Source organism: Capra hircus, chromosome 1, assembly GCF_001704415.2.
Source record: "Capra hircus breed San Clemente chromosome 1, ASM170441v1, whole genome shotgun sequence".
Lineage (NCBI taxonomy): Eukaryota > Metazoa > Chordata > Mammalia > Artiodactyla > Bovidae > Capra > Capra hircus.
Genome location: NC_030808.1, coordinates 61,834,103 through 61,847,236, shown reverse-complemented (window position 1 = coordinate 61,847,236; position 13,134 = coordinate 61,834,103).

Below are 13,134 nucleotides of genomic sequence, written 5' to 3'. Positions count from 1 at the left end.
CTGTATTTGTTTTGCCCCTGGGTCTTTCTCTCAGTATGTGAAGAATCCAGTCTTGCTTTCTGAATCTGGGAGGAGTAGGCTTATAAAACATTTGGTTTCAGTGTGTAAAATGAATGGCATTTTTATCCTTTACTGAAAGCAGCTTCAGTGATCCTGCAATGTGTAATGTGGCTATAGCACTCCTAATGCATGAAGACATTAATTTCGCTGATGGCCTCATCAGGCACTGAAGAGTCCAAACCCTCTGCCCTAGATGTTGCCTTGTGTGCCATGGGTGAAGGGCTTCTCTCACCTCCATTGGAGCCAAGTTTTATAGAAGATGGATATGGATCGTCAAATGAGATTTTTACAGTACAGCAAAGTGTAAATCTAATTGCAGCCAAAGCCAAAGAATTGGAGCAGAGAGGCAGTTTCAGGCAAGAAATAAAATAGCCAACCTGGGTATGTTCATGCGAAGTGCTAACCGTGAAACCATTAGGATCAGGGAGCCTCGGGGCATCATAGTTGTACAGAAATGCTCAGGTGATGCCCAAGGGCACTTAATTACATTATTCTACTTTGTATTATTAATGATAATATTAAAGCACAAGCGGGCAGTTTGGTAGAAAATTTAGAAGAATCAAAGACAGCATAAATATTCATCTTTTTTCCATCTCATCATTTTGCAAAAACACATAGAGCCAGCCATTTACTCAGACAGGGCCCACATTCCAATCTTTGTTAAACACAGAGAGCAACATGCCCTCAGGAACAGTGCTCAGTGAATATTTGCATTTTGGCATCACCCTTCTCTTCCCTGCAGAGCAGTTATTCTGCCAAGTTGAGAATATTGCCCCTGATGCTTGGCCTTTCTTAAAATCAAGCCTATCTGTGTAAGCCTGGGAAGGAGCCAAGGAGAGGGATACACCTGTTTTTTTCCTATCATTCCTCAGTGCTCAAGGAGAATCTTGATATAGACTAGAATGAATGCATTTTGAATAAATGTTTTAATGAAGGCCTTTGTTGGAAGAACTTTTTTTCTTACTAATCTGCATAACTCTCAGATGGATAAATGCCAACTGAGGTAGTATTCAAAAGTAAAGCCCAGCTTTCCTGCTCTTCCTTTCAACCAGAATAACTCAAGTTAGACCCCTGGTCATTAACCAAAGGTCTAGAGAAACATTAAGTCAAAGAAGGTCTTCCTGAGATGTGACTTTCAATATTATTTTTAAAATAGTAAGTGTTTAAACAGAAAGTTTGAAGTTAAGATACATATTATACCTTTTACTAACAAATATTTCTTACAGGATTAGAGCAGGGGAGGAAAAGGAAGCGGCGGGTAGGGAGGAAGGGGGTCTGTGTGGGGAACAGCCTGCAGGAGAGGGGCAGAAAGAATCTGAATCTCACTGGCTGGTTTTCATTATGGGACTGCTTTGTCATAGCACAGCTGAAAAACAATCTCAGCTTAATTTGAGAATGAGATACTTATTGTTTTCTAATAATCTAAATAATAACTATTTATGTTTTAAATAAACTCAGTACAGAATACTATGAAAATTAAATTCACTGTAGCAATTTAGCTCATTCATGGTTTGTATCTGGACAAAGTTTCTGAAGTGACAGAAAGAGATGTAAATGAGGAATATTAGAAAATCAAGACAAGAGTGAACAAGAAAGAGTAAAACTGAAAAGAAAAAGAGGATAAGGAATAAGAACTAGTTAGAGAAACAACGCCGTGTTACTACTTCAAAGGGAAAGTCTTAAAGGCGTGGAAGGAATAATTTAGAAGAGATATAGACAACTTTTGTTCAGAAACTCTGAGACATGAAATGAATGTGAAGAAAAAAAGCATGAGCAGATTAATGTATGTGGTAATATAAAAGGAAAAAGAATGAGAACAGCACAGTAACTTTGTTTACTATGGGCCAGGTTCTCATCTAAACTCTTGACGTATGTTTATCTGTTTAATACTCAAAACAAGCCTATTCTAATAGTTTAGGTCCCATGGTCATTTCATTTTACAGATAAGAAAACCAAGGTGAACACAGTTAAGCAACTTGGCAAGGTCACACATTGGAAGGAAATTTTTGTTTATCCAGGGTCTGTTGGAACATGTGGTGGGGGTGTCATACTCCATGGGTGATCACAACATACCCATGAAGGGGACCCAGAGGAAAAAACAGAACGAGACGACTCCATGTTTATTTCAGGTGGAAAAGTGTTTTAGGCCTGAAATGTGTGCCATCAGCCCTCAGCAGCCCTGCAGCGGAGAGCGGAGGCTGGGTGTGTTACGGCAGGGAGGAAAATGGATAAATAATTGATTGAGTGCAGGGCACTCTGTGTGTGGAGATCTATAGGGAGGAGAGCGGTCTAAGAGGCAGAGCCAGATGGCAAGCTGTAATGTGCACATATTAATAGATGTCTTCATTAGGTGACATATTCACAGGAGTCCAGGGCGAGTGCCTTTCAGCCATTGCCAGGGACAGACAAGGTCTGGAGATGAAGGTGACACTTACCTAGGAGGCAGTGAAAGCAGCAGTTTGGTTGCAAAGGAAGTCGAGTTTTGGAAGCGTCCTCCTTCACAGTAAGAGAAATAATGTACATTTCAAAAACAATCACCACTCTCATTTTGAATCCATCCCCCAACTGTGAAATAACAAGGCTCTCCTGTCCACCTCACTTCCACTTTGTGTTCCTGATACAAATACCTTTCTTCACTGTATTTCTGGGAACACTGCCTTCCACTTTCTTTCCTATTAGAATTTCTCTCCCTCTGCCTTCGTGTTGCTTTCCATTAAATGCCCTCACCAGGCCTCTTGCTGGACATACTCCCTGGCCACAACTTCTTGCACTTTTTTTGCTAATATTTTTGTACTTGGTTACAATTTCCAGGAGACTTGTCCTATATTAGTAGATAGTTGATGGTCAACTCAAAACTGGTAAGCAAATATTGAAGCTGAAACTTTCATTTTATATGTGAATTAATATTGGTAACATTAAGCTTAAATACCCTTGAAATGTTGGCTGAGCAGATGCTGAATGTTTCAAGGACTTTGAGTGTCTGTACATTTATATATGCAGAGACACATACACACATATCACCACTCTAGAGATTAAATATTTTGACATAATTGGAATTCTATATAGGCAAACCAGGGAAACATTTTAGTAGATTGATATTTGATTTGTTCAGCTATCATCAGTGACAAATAATGATGCACTCAATCACTGCTCTAGATTACCTTCCCCTGGTGGTGGTGGTGGTGGGGGGGAGTCACTATTTGGAAAAACCAGGCCAGACTTTCCAAATGTTAATATTCAGTTTATTCAGTTCAGTTCAGTCGCTCAGTCATGTCCGACTCTGTGTGACCCCATAGAGTATAGCATGCTAGGCTTCTCTGTCCTTCACCAACTCCCGGAGCTTGCTTAAACTCATGTCTGTTGAGTTGGTGATGCCACCCAACTATCTCATCCTCTGTCGTCCCCTTCTCCTCCTGCCTTCAATCTTTCCCAGCATCAGGGTCTTTTCCAATGAGTCAGTTCTTTGCATCAGGTAGCCACAGTATTGGAGTTTCAGCTTCAGCATCAGTCCTTCCAATGAACATTCAGGACTGATTTCCTTTAGGATGGACTGGTTGGATCTCCTTGCAGTCCAACGGACTCTCAAGAGTCTTCTCCAATACCACAGTTCAAAAACATCATTTAATGAACATCCTAAAACTGGAGAATCTAGTGCTGGGATTGAATATCACAAACTTGAGAAAATTAAGTCAAGGACCTTAAGCTACAGGAGAAAATTAGTTGTATCACAGAAACTAAATGGAAGCCTGTTTAGATTGGCAACCTAAGTCAAAGTCTTCACCATCAGGAAGGTTATTTCCATCATGGGGCAAGTATAAAAATACCTGAGCTCTTACCTATGCCTCTGTTCCCTGCATCCAGATTGTCAGCATATTTGGAGCTGTACATTCAGAGGTGTTTGAAGGTGAGCAGGATCTGCACAGAGCTTTAAAGGGAGAAGATTGGGTTTGGATTCAGGATTAGGTTAGGCCCATGACCGGAATAATGCTTCCCCAGGCACTGTCCTACTGGTAGGGTCAGTGAATTCTCAGGTTAGAGGTGAAAGGCATTCCACAGCAGAGGCAAACCTTAATTTTGTCCAACCAAAGTTTTAAATGAATATGAGATTTTGCCTGCCTTTCCTAATTATTCTGGACATGGTTAAATAAAATCCTTTGTCTTGATGATAATAGGGCTCAAAATTCCCAAGCAGGTTTGACCTAAATAGAAGCAACTGGGAGTAGATTTGAATCTATGTATAATACCTTGTTCAGCCCAAGTATTCAGTGAAACTTAAAATGCTATTGTAATTTTATTTGCAGAGTGGTTTATAAAAGAGATTTAGATAACTTTTGCAGCCATCAATAATTTTCTAAATTAGGGATGACTTTTGACTATACTTAATTTTTTTCATTTCTGAATAATTGCTCTCCAACATCTATAAATTACATTTCTCCCCTCAAGTTTAGCTTTTGAGCCCCCTAAACTATTTATACACAACTTGTAACACTTATTGTCAGGCTCTGCTACTCCTCTATTCCCCTTGAGATTGTTCATTTTCACTTTTGGATTAAGATACATTTCTATTCAGAAACTAGTTCTGACCTAAAAAAAAAAAAAAAAGAGAGAGAGAGAATTCTAAAAAATGGCTTTGACATCTTAGTTGACAAATACCAAGCCTCAGTCTTTCTACAGATAAATATTTTGTGCCAATTTCCAATCCCTTGTCCAGAGCCTGTGCTCAGTTTAACTCTATCTGCTGATGAAAGACTGTGGTCAGGAAAGGAGGGAAACAGAGGTTGGGAATGATAATTTTAGAGTCAAAATGCCTGGATTACAGTTCTAGCTCTATGATGGAACTAACTTTTGTGAACTTGTTCCCTCATCTGTAAAGTGGGATTAAAACATCATATCCTCCTCTAGTCATTGTGAAGATTAAATATTGCATGCAAAAACTTAATAACTTGCCTGACACACAGAGAGGATTCATAAATAATACTAGTACTTAGTATTACCATTGTTCCCAAGCCTTTGCTCTCTGTTGCGTGAACCCTCTACTCCGACATTCATTGAACAAATGTTTCTTGAATACTTACTAATGTGACGATCTCATAACAGACTCTACACTTGGCTCCTTCTTGGCTGGATAAATACTTCATTTTCAATAGTTTTAAAATAATAATTCCATATTTTCAGTTTTCTTTTCATAAAATTTGATATAAAATTATTTTCCTCTCATTCCTAAAAGGTTTCAGAGGAGACCTCAACAAATGCCTGGGCAAACTACTTAGAAATGTATTCTGAGATGCTCTTTGCCAAGGTCACTGTCTTGGTATTGAGATATTTAGACTAAAAAGTGGTTTCTATCCTGTTTATTAATACCAAAAAAGAGTCAAAGAAGGGGCTAATCACTGCATGCTAATACTCACAGCCATGAACATAGTTCTGTAATTATGTTAAATGAATAAGAAATGATTTCTGTAAACATACTAATTGGCTAAAATTCTGAGGTCAAAGCCAGTTCTCTAAGAAACTGTTGAACTATGAAATTTCCAGCAAATATTTTAGTGGTATGTGAAAAATTCATCTCTGATAAATATTTTATCAATATTTTATAGTTTGAGTGTGATGATATTATATAAAATATTTACCTGTCAAAATATCTGACAGGTAAATATTAACATGCTTGAATATCTGTAAATAGAATTGATCAAAAAACAAAACAAGACTGAATAAAAACAGAAGCAACAGCTTCTTAAAATATCGACATGTCAAAGATTCAACAAAGTTACCATGGGAAGAGGTACCAACTACTGTGTATAAAAATAAATAAACTACAAATATATTATACAGCCCAGGGAGCCTAGCCAATATTTTATAATAACTTTGAGTATAATCTATAAAAATATTGAATCACTATGCTGTACACCTGTACACTAACAAAATAATGTAAATCAACTATGCTTAATTAAAAAAAGAACAGAATTGCAGTTAGGGCTGATGATAAAATTCTGAAAATGGATAGTGGTGATGGCTGTACAACACTGGGAAAGTACTTAATGCCACCAAATTGTACACTTTAAAAATGGCTACTGGGAAATTTTATGTTATGTATATTTTGCCATAATGAAAATACGGAGCAACAAAACAAAAAGATGTTATCATGGGAAATGGGACAATAGGGAAACCCATCTAATAAGCTATTTGAAGACTACTGGGATGCTTAGATGGTAAAGAATCTGCCTGCAATGCAGGAGACTCGAGTTCGATCCGTGGGTCAGGAAGGTCCTCTGGAGACAGCAATGGCAACCCACTCCAGTATTCTTGCCTAGAGAATTCCATGGACAGAGGAGCCTGGCAGGCTAGAGTCCATGGGGCCGCAAAGAGTCAGACACAACTAAACAACTAAATTAAAGCATTACAAGTAGGAAAAGCAAGATACAGTAATAAATCCAGGAGACCAGAGAATGAGAAGAAAGATACCAGTTATTAATGTCTAGTGAATAAATACTGATGTGGTTGACTGTTTCATAAAGAAAGGGGTCAATAAGGCCAAGTATAAACTTCTTCTGGTTGTAATGAAAATATTAAGGCCAAAAAGAAAACAATTTTATCAGACCGATCTAAATGTCCTGGATAATTTCTTTGAGAAAGAATTTTCTATAGCCATAGATATAAGAAGTAGTATACCTCTCATTTTAGAATTAAATAGGCTGTGTGACAAGGTTTCTGATTTTTAAATTAATTCACTTTCATTTAAATATTAAGATGGAATTAGAAGACGATTCAGACAAAATGGACACAGTTTGAAAGAAGGAGGGCCTGGCAGTGAGACATGGGGTTAGTTGGCAGCACCATTATGATGATTTATCTGCTGATGATTTATGTGGTGCAGGACAAGCAATTCAAGACAGCACCTCCCTGATTTAGAGGTTTTCAATCTAGGTTAGAGAAAAACAAGTGCAGCATAAAATTTATCAGTGGATAAGATGTCAACTCTGAAAGGTAAAGCTCATTGGCATTTATGCCCCTGGGTTTTGGGGGGTAGAATAAAAAAAAAAAAACAGTGCAGAAGAGAAGCCATGGGGAAACAGGATCACAAAGATTCAATATTGAGATGGAGGAGGTCAGAGAAGTTGTGAGAAGGATCAGGAATGTTGCAAACAATTCAGCTTCTCATACCAGAGCAGCACTTCTCTACCTCTCCTTCACTGACTGTCCTGTTTCTGGAACGAAGATGCTGGAAAAGTCATCCTCAGTCAACAAGGTTACTGATCTCTGAAAGCAATCACACAAAGTTTGCTTGCCATGGTAAATGATAGGTACACATTAATAAATGTTATTAGAATGACAATGAAAGGAAGTTTGCTTACCTTTCAAAGATGCTGCTCTGATGTTAGCAAATCAACCTGAAATAATCGTCAGAAAGAGTCAACACAACACAGAACTTACAGATGATATTTATGGAGATTTGCTGCTGGCCAGGACCGAGGGGAGACATCCACCACACCTTTCATCTTGGTAACAAGCGCTGACAGAGACAAGATTATTGGTGCCACTTTGCACATGAAAACAACAACAACAAAAAAGTGAGGCATAAAGAAGTTGGGTGATTCTTCTTTGTGCCATATTTAAATCCTCGTGGTTTTAGAGCAAAGACAAGACTCAGACAAATCATGCTGTGGTGTAAGGATGTGCTGAGACCTGGATGAGAATCCAGATCTTCTGTTTTGTAATATTCTTCTAATTTTTTCTACCTAGCTGTCTTTCCTGATTGAAACTATTCTTGTTCAATGACAGTGAAAATTTAAATTTAAATGCAGAACAAACAAAGCTAAGACATAATCTGGGCAACCTGAAACAAGCAAAGAGGTCAGTGATAAGAACTGCATACAGTGCTGGTTGGGATTCCTAGAGGAAGAGTCTGATTTCCAGGGTTTTCTGGAAGCTAGGTTGTTTACCAATAATGCCCCCTGCATAGGTCAGCCTGGAAGCTGTGCTCCCACCTATCAAGGGGGACCCACAGTGTACCACTTACACCTAATGGAATGCTCTTCATCCTTGTCCTTGGGGCCCAGTTGAGTTTTTTCAGTCACAGAGGCAGACATTAACTGTGTTATTCATGTTGTTGCTGTTTTGTTGTTAAGTTGTGTCTGACTCTTTGTGACTCCGTGAACTGTAACCCACCAGGCTCCTCTGTCCATGGGATTGCCCAGGCAAGAATCCTGGAGCGGGTTGCCATTTCCTTTTCCAGGCAATCTTCCCCATCCAGGGACTGAACTTGTGTCTCCTGCACTGCAGGCAGAGTCTTTACTGTCTGAGCCACCAGGGAAGCCCATACGGTGCATTTAGGGTTTGAGTAAGTCAAAGGAAGACTTGTGCTCCGGATGTCCAGGAAAGAATTCAGTGATATTCAAGTGAGAATTGTGTGCTTGTCTCTCCTACAGAGATTGTTACTCTTTCTCCTTTGCTGTACTTTTTCGCCATTGCTAGCCTAGTTCCTCTGTTAATACAATGAATGACATTGGAGGAATTTGATAGATGTTTGTTGAATTAAACTAAAAAGGTTCAAAGGAAAAAATGGATTCTTAGCAAAAGACTTAAGCAATGGGGAAATAAAAAAAAAAAAGCCCTCAGGGAATTTTCTGTGGTAGATGCACACAGGTATACAGGAGAGTCTTGAAGAGCTTAAGGAATAAGATAAAGAAAATAAAACTTAAAATGTAAGAAGTTAATTGGGAATGTTTATGAAGAATATTAGACAGCATACTTTCTTAAGAATCTGGACTGATCAGGATTTATTCCTGAGATGCTAGCAGGGACACCTGGAGATATAAAGCTGAAAACAGAAAATACTACACATTTTTAGCGTGATGTGGGACCCAAAAGGGTAATGTTATTTTGGGATGCACTGTATTGAGAGCATTTCATCATGGAATAGAGGGTGACAGTTCCACTCCCAATGACATTCATGAGACCTCTTCTAGAATGCCCCATTCTGTTTGGTTTGTCTGACTACCGAAAATAAGTAGACAGATTGGAAGGAATCCAAAGAAAAGTTTCACAATTGATTAGGGGAAAGAGGCTGACTTATGGGAAAAGTTTGAAAGAATTATGTCTGTACAACTTGGCTAAGGAAGGTATGTGTGTACGTGTTTGAAAACCATAAATACTTAATGGAGGAAGAGATAATTTACACTGATAAAAAGGATACAGGTAGAGCTGTATGGAGAAATGGGTTTTGAAAAGAGAATCTAGCTTAGATAGCAGGTAGAAATTGGGTGGTGGTTAATGGCATCTACTCTGTGGACAGACTAATTTGGAGGTGACATTGATTTGGAAGTGGTGGGTGACCTGAAGTGAAATGCTGAAATATATCTTCCAAACGCATTCAAGAGAGTGATGGAAGAGGCAAGGCAAGCAATGAAAAGATTTGATGTCAAGTTAGATGCTTTCCATCTCAAATTGCTCAGATTCTGCACTGTAGTTGCTTGTACCATAAGCAGTGTTACTTTTAATTCAACTTCAAACTGCTTGAATTCCAGGTGTGTTAAAATACCTTGCCTTCCCCCTTTCAAATATGTTTCAGGGAAAACTAGTGTGGTTATAAAACTGTTTACCACGCATATAATACCATGCAAAAATGGTCACTGTTGTTAATATGGTTGTGCAAATAGCTCAAATGTTTAATATATCTATGTAAGACCAGAAACTATAAAACTCCTAGAGGAGAACATAGGCAAAACACTCTCCGACATAAATCACAGCAGGATCCTCTATGATCCACCTCCCAGAATACTGGAAATAAAAGCAAAAATAAACAAATGGGATCTAATTAAAATTAAAAGCTTCTGCACAACAAAGGAAAATAGAAGCAAGGTGAAAAGACAGCCTTCTGAATGGGAGAAAATAATAGCAAATGAAGCAACTGACGAACAACTAATCTCAAAAATATACAAGCAACAAGCTCAATTCCAGAAAAATAAATGACCCAATCAAAAAATGGACCAAAGAACTAAATAGACATTTCTCCAAAGAAGACATATGGATGGCTAACAAACACATGAAAAGATGCTCAACATCACTCATTAGAGAAATGCAAATCAAAACCACAATGGGGTACCACTTCACACCAGTCAGAATGTCTGCGATCCAAAAATCTGCAAGCAATAAATGCTGGAGAGGGTGTGGAGAAAAGGGAACCCTCCTACACTGTTGGTGGGAATGCAAACTAGTACAGCCACTTTGGAGAACAGTGTGGAGATTCCTTAAAAAATTGCAAATAGAACTACCTTATGACCCAGCAATCCCACTGCTGGGCATACACACCGAGGAAACCAGAATTGAAAGAGACACATGTACCCCAATGTTCATCACAGCACTGTTTATAATCGCCAGGACATGGAAACAACCTAGATGTCCATCAGCAGATGAATGGATAAGAAAGCAGTGGTACATATACACAATGGAGTATTACTCAGCCGTTAAAAAGAATACATTTGAATCAGTTCTGATGAGATGGATGAGACTGGAGCCGATTATACAGAGTGAAGTAAGCCAGAAAGAAAAACACCAATACAGTACACTAACACATATATATGGAATTTAGAAAGATGGCAATGACAACCCTGTATGCAAGACAGCAAAAAAGGCACAGATGTGTATAACGGACTTTTGGACTCAGAGGGAGAGGGAGAGGGTAGGATGATTTGGGAGAATGGCATTGTAACATGTATACTATCATGTAAGAATTGAATCGCCAGTCTATGTCCGACACAGGATACAGCATGCTTGGGGCTGGTGCATGGGGATGATCCAGACAGATGATATGGGGTGGGAGGTAGGAGGGGGGTTCATGTTTGGGAACACATGTACACCCGTGGTGGATTCATGTCAATGTATGGCAAAACCAATACAGTATTGTAAAGTAAAATAAAGTAAAAATAAAATTAAAGAAATAAAATAAAATAGTATGACTAGGAAATTAACAATATTGAGACATTAGAATGAAACGTGTAGTCAGTTCATGGACAGGTGTTGTATAGATACTTTAGGAAGAATCTTTGCCTGTATTTCTTCATTATGGACTTGGAGCAGCCTCTTTCTTCTGTTAGATTGTCCTTTACAGTGGCTTATATTGGGCCTCCATCTCACAATATTGAGAGCTCTAAGAGAAATATATTCAAATCTAGCCAGGGAGGCAAATGGTCTGAGATGTAGGTAGACAGAAGAAAGTGAAAGTGAAAGTCACCCAGTCGTGTCCGATTCTTTGTGACCCCATATACTATACAGACCATGGAATTCTCCAGGGCAGGATACTGGAGTGGGTAGCCTTTCCCTTCTCCAGGGGATCTTCCCAACCCAGGGATCGAACCTAGGTCTCCAGCATTGCAGGCAGATTCTTTACCAACGGAGCTATCAGGGAAGCCCCAAAGAGAAGAAGTGAAGAAATTAAAATATGAACAAAATAGCAGGAAAGTAAGAGGATCACGGGTTAATTTGTGTGATTAAGTTCACAATCAATGTTACTGGTAAAGATATGCTCTTAATAGTCCTTTGCATAACCATCTTTGACAGTTATAGACCATGTAAAATTATAATATCTTGTGTTCTAGAAAAGCTCCTTTGTCTCTTTCTTTAAACTATAGAATTCAAAAATTGTATAAAAAACTGACAGTTGAAATAAAAATGTTTCATTGCTTTGTTTCCTCTTCTGGCATATAATCAAATTGCCATCTTTTCCCATATTTTTCATTGCCCTTTGCTGAAATATACTGTCTATATATATTAATATTACTAACCTCCATCAGAAAATTAAGAAGCCAAAAAATAAATAAATAAATAGGGTTCTACCAATACAACCTCAGAGTGTTCAAACTAAAAACGGGCATGAGGGCTGAGTATTGTTTTATTCTAGGTCCCTATGGAAATTGCAATGGTCTGGAGGTCGGAGGGCGGGGAGGGGAAACTCCAGGAGACTGAATTCTCCAGCTATGTTCCTAACTTGAATTTCTGGTGAAGGTAGTTATATGTTTTATATAATGAAAACCTAATAATCCTGAAGGTATTCTGGGCTAATATTACTTATGTTCACCTCGGTTCAATTATCTCTTCATCCATTTATAAATTTATCTTGTACATTCAGCACCAGCTAAATGGCTTTCAGGATATCACCAGGTAGACTTGTTCTCTGTCCTTCATTAATTCCAATACGTTTGTGAAAAACAGAACAATAGAGAAGAAATTCAAGGGTATTACATTGCAACAGGATTTTGCTAATGAAAGACGCAGTATTAAGGAGCATTCCAGTTTCTTGCTGAAAGTCTCCAGGGGGAGGGGGAAATGCTTATTGCCATGATTTAAGATTGGAAACCAGGAATAGAAACATGATGGTAACAAGCACCTGGGGGAATGTTTAAGAGTCATGCTGGCCAGAGATGATGAAACTGAAAGTAAGGTCTGATTGCTTGCTGCTCCAAATTCCAATAGACAAGATGGGTGGAAAGGAAAATTTGCTTTATTTTGGATGCTGGCAACAGGGGAGGCAGAGTCAGGGGTGGGCGGGCTCCTGACTAAAGCCTGCCGCCCCTACATCCCCCACCTTGTCCCCAGCAACCAGGGGGCAAGAGCTTTTATAGACCGAGGGAAGGGGCTGTAAGCAAAGACAGCAGAGTCAGCTCTGCTATTCATCCTGAAATTGGTCATGCAGTGGTCTGATCAGTGTCATCTTCATTATTTTAAGTAGAGTTAATCTTCAATTCCAGGGTTGGCTTATTCTCATTTTCTTGAGGCCAGTTCTTGGAATAGTGGCAGCTTATGTAATGGTTACAGTCTGGTCATCATGAAGTTAACTACTTCTACTTGATGGGGGGGTTCGGTATCTATAAGACAGCTCACAGGATATGGCTCAGGGTATTGTCTATAGCCCATAAGAAGGAACTAAAGGTCATTGACTTTGCTTGGTGACTAGACTATTATTGTTTTGTCCTGTTTGACTGCATTTCTTTGCTTCTGCATTTTCTCACTTCTCTGATTAAACTCATTCTTTGGCTAAAGTTTTTCCATAGACAGAAGGCAGGCTGAGGACATGGCGAG